Consider the following 4,838-nt stretch of genomic DNA (forward strand, 5'->3'; position numbering starts at 1 on the left):
GTGCAATATTGTGTAGGTATGAGCAAAATATAAATTTTAAGAAGAATAAGAAAATAACAGGTTCAATATGAGACATACAATTCTACCAATAACACAATTTCTTATTAATATAGGTGTGTAGCAAAACGTTGTGTATATGCAAACATTGTTGCGTGCCACTTTGTCAAAAGACAAGAAAGAAATATACCACAGTAACTTAGTAGTGGAATACTTATGACTGATTAACACCTTCCTTTTCTTTGTAGTTCATCCATATTTTACATGTTTCTACAGAAGAATATATCCAACCAAGAAAATGTAAGCAATGTACAAAGCTGACAAAATGGAAATTAAAACAAAGCACTCTACAAAATTCTAAAATAAGCCAGATGGTCATTTGCTTCTTCTAGCTTTTCATGTAAATCCTAAGATTCATACAAGAACATATTTCAAGCTGGTCCCTGGTGGTTCACATTTGTATTCCTAGCCACTCAGAAGGGCTGGGATCTGAGGATCATGATTCAAAGCCAGATCAGGCAGAAAAAAATCTGTGAGACTTATCTCCAATTCATCAGCAAAAAATGGCAATGGAGCTATACCTAAAGTGATAACTTAATAGTCTTGAGTGACAAAGCCATGACCTGGCTTCAAAGCCTAGTACTGGTACATGCGTGCATGCGCGCATGTGCACACACACACACACACACACACACACACACACACACACACACACACACACGAGTTTTAATCTCTAACAAGCTCAGCAGAGGGAGATGTTCTACAATAAATAAAATAGATAAAAATCTTCTCAGACAGCACACATTAGAAATTCTTGCTTGGCCATATTTGTCTTGTATGGAAAATTTTCAAGTGAAATATCTGTAACAGAAGGCTCTGATCAAGGAACAAATTGTTACTTTACTGTGTGTGTTGTGTGTGGGGGGGGGAGGGAGTTGGTGAGTTTCCCATTTAAAGCAGTTTTTCCCAAATAAAATTGTAATGCGTCCGATTCCTAAACTTGGCACATGTTTATTCTGTCCTGAGTATAGGTCTTCCTGGTCTAGGTCTTCCACTTTAATTCTTCTTTCTATTTCAACTTGAATGCCTAACTTTACCACCCAGGCTTCTATTTCTAATACAAAGCCGAGTAATAACACCACCAGCTCGATAATTGTTTGGTGTTTAGGATTAACTCAATCATACATTGAAATCACGCGAGCGAGCATGTCCTCATAGTATCATTAAAGCCATATTTATAGATGACATGAAAAGTCAAAGGCCATGAGTAATGATCAAAACCCTTCACGCCACAGCATAGACACATCCATCATTGCAAACCTACTGGAGGGGAGACCCGGATACACAGTGTGCTGCTGGACACCGTTCAACTCTGCCTTTCGTGTGGAGAGCAGAGAAGGCAGGTGGTCAGGGGAGAGGGGGAGAGAGTGAGGCACATGGTGTGTGGGGTGGGGCTAAATGCCTGGGAGAGGCTGGCCCCCGGCACAGCCACCTGGTTTGAGGACACAGAGCTTAGGCGGATAGCTGAAGGCTGAGTAGGAGTTGGGCAGCCAGTTCCAGGGCTCAGCGCTCAGCTGGCAGCAGATCCTTGGGGTCCCCTGCTCGGCGCCTGAGTTCAGGGGCTGCTCGCCCAGCCCCACGCCAGGTGACAAATGATGTGAGTACTAACAGCTGCAGCTGCCCGCCGTTCACTCCCCCTCCTGCTCCCATCTTTAATGAGGCCGAGACCAGGAAAAGAAACCCAACAAAACCCCCAAACCGAGACATGTCAGGAAGCAGCAGCTCTTCTGTGAGTCTGGGACTCTTAGTCCAGAGCACCCCCAGAAGCTGAGCCAACGGGGTTAGCTGGACAGACACACATCCCATTTAAGAATAGTGACATGGTACGCTCAGAAGTATACTGGTTAGGAGAAAATGCATGACTCCTCCCCCCCCCCCCCCCCCCCGAGACAGCTGACAGACGTGCCAACGAGTCCAAGTTTCCTTGCATCTGATTCGTACTGCTTAAGAAACCCTGCTTTTGCCTCTCCATTCAGCAGTCCTGACTGTGTGACAATATTTCAGCGGTTCCTGCACAACACAACAACACCTGTTCTAGAGTCGAGGAACTTCACTGAGTCCAGCCCAGGTCTGTTCTTTCAGAGATAGATGCATATTTCAGATACTATATTCAAAGAGATGTTTCCTTCTGCACAGTGAGGTAGAAGGAAATTTCTCTTTCTGCTGTGGTATGGCAAGTGTAACATTCAGAAAACTAATAGAATGAGTTCCACTGCCCAACTCCCTTACAAGTCACCACTGCACGATTATACCTACTTGTTTTAATTTGTGGGGGGAGAGGGGAAGAATTCAATCTTTACCCAGTTGTCAAAATCCAAGCAAGCTGTTGCAATTGGCTATGGATTTGGTGTAACAGGAGATGGAAAGAAAGCATGGAATTTGCTTCTTGCCTTTAAAGAGTTTACAGTGTAGGTGGAAAGGCTAGAGAAAAATCATGTTAACGGGATCGAGTGACACTGTATAGGAGATATGGACAGAGGGGGAAAAAGGGAAATTTCACTATAAAAAGAGAGAGGAAAGCAATAGGAGGTCGAGTTGAAGAAAAAAACCACACTTTACAGATGTCTTCTTCTTTTTCTATTTAAGCATTTTTAAAAGTCAACTTTCTAAAGGATAAAGGCATGGTTCTAGTACATATTCCAGGGAAAGAGACCCAGATTTTCCAAAATAATTTTTGAAAAACTTAAGCGAGTCTCTTGACCATGTTAGCTTCATCGCAGAAAAAAAAACACTAAGTTTATTTCTATTGTTTGAAGAAACACAGAAGCTTGAAGACAAGCACAGGGAAAATCCTGCTATCCACACTGCATTATATTCCTCCAAAGCTGAATTCACAGCCTTATTTCAACCCTATACACTTCCTTCATCCATAAATATCCAGGCCAGGTCAAGCCCCAGGCTCTAGAATAGATGAAAATTTCAAACCCGCTACTATATCTTAACTATCACATGGCATCTGACTAAACATAAAACTATGGCAACCAGTCCCACAAATATCTAACTGTCTTACTTTCAGTGATAAGAGAAAAAACCTGACTCTGTGCAGAGAAGCTCAGTGAAACTGATATCCTACCGCTTCAACGGACACAGAGAAATCCACCAGTGCTGACCCTTAAATTCATAGATGAGTCATATGAAAGTAAATGCAGAGATAAATAATCAATTCAGGTGAAACATCTCTCCTGTATACAGGGGGAATCTCTGGGTGTTTATTATTTTATTTGTTTTGCTTTCTTTTTTTCTTTCCTTGTTTTTGGTCAGTCCTGGGCTTGAACTCAGGGCCTCGGCATTGTCCTCAAGCTTTTGTGCTCAAGGCTAGGGATCTACTATTTGAGCCACACCTCCAGCTCCAGCTTTTACTGGTTGATTGAAGTTGAGAGTCTCATAGACTTCCCTACCTGGTCTTAGCTTTGAATGGTGATCCTCAGATGTCAGCGACCTGAATACAGAGGATGGCATATGCCCACTAGGGGGCACCTGTCTGTATAGTATTACTATTTTAAGTTGTTGGTTCAATGGTGTTATTTCTTTGGCATTTGTCTTTGGGAGACTATGCATTCATTTATTATTTACAGAAGAAGCCACATATATAAATCCCTTTAAATAGTTGCTTTCTTTAACATCTTTATTAAATATGCTTTTCCTTCACTAGTTTTCCTGCAGATGTCTGGCCTTGTCTCTGAAGGATACACAGAGACAGAGGGGTGGCCTCCACTGTTTATACCAGCTGAGATCACGAGCAAGTTCTTTCATTCTCTCCTGAACCCCTACACAACTAGGTTCTTGATGATCACTTTTCCTCTCTAGGATTCTACAGAGGCTCCACAGAACTTGGCATGAACTACGTTGTAGATAGCCAACTGAAAATGTTGCGATCTATCAACTGCTCTCCACTGTGCAAAGTCTTCTCAGATTATTCAGTCATTTCCTGGGTTTATTTCTTTAGCACGTGATACACAGTCACTATGTCTTGAAAGTGAACTTTAACCAAGTAACCGCTGCTTCTAATTATCCCCATAACTCCTCTAAGAGTGTGAAAGCAAAGCTATTCATTCAAGAAGTTAAAAACAGGAGATTAAATATTAGTGGTGGTGATTCCGGAAGAATTCGCTTGGAATCACCTAAGACATAAATGGGATCAACTGAAATAATAACTCTAAAGACTTGGCCAATCTTAAGGATGTTTGTGAAGAGTAATTATCAGAAAAATTAAATGCGAATGATATAGAATCCTGGTCTTATCTGCATTTTACCATTCATTCATTCACTCACAGACTCAGTAGAGAAATAACCTTTCAAGAAGATCTAGGTCCTGAGGACGCAATATTGAAAAAGAGTTCAATGTTTTGGAACTCACATTCTGATACACAGCAGGCAAATGAACCATGCAATGATCTTGAAACTTCCTGATGACTGTGTGGCTTCCCTCTGAGTATTTCCACCAACCTTGACTTTGGAGCACTGGAAATGAGCTCTGCACAAAGCCAGAGCTTTCATCCCATCATTCCAGGCCATCTTCAATTCTTCTCCATTGACTTGCAAGATACTATCTCATACTGCTCACTTCTGCAATCCATAAGAAACACACAACCCCATGGATCTGTCTGCTGGAGTCAAACATCGTCACCCAGATCCACACCATTATTTCAACCTATCCAATTTGAAGCCCAAATTAATTCCTCTAAATCAGCTCTCATCCTCCATTTTCATTCTACACATTGTGCATGCGCCTGTCGCTCACAGCATTGCCTTGGGCTGGGAGTGTGTACAACTATTCTTGA

This window comes from Dipodomys merriami, unplaced genomic scaffold (assembly GCF_024711535.1).
Source record: "Dipodomys merriami isolate MVZ:Mamm:240054 unplaced genomic scaffold, mDipMer1.0.p SCAF_40, whole genome shotgun sequence".
NCBI classification, from domain to species: Eukaryota; Metazoa; Chordata; class Mammalia; order Rodentia; family Heteromyidae; genus Dipodomys; species Dipodomys merriami.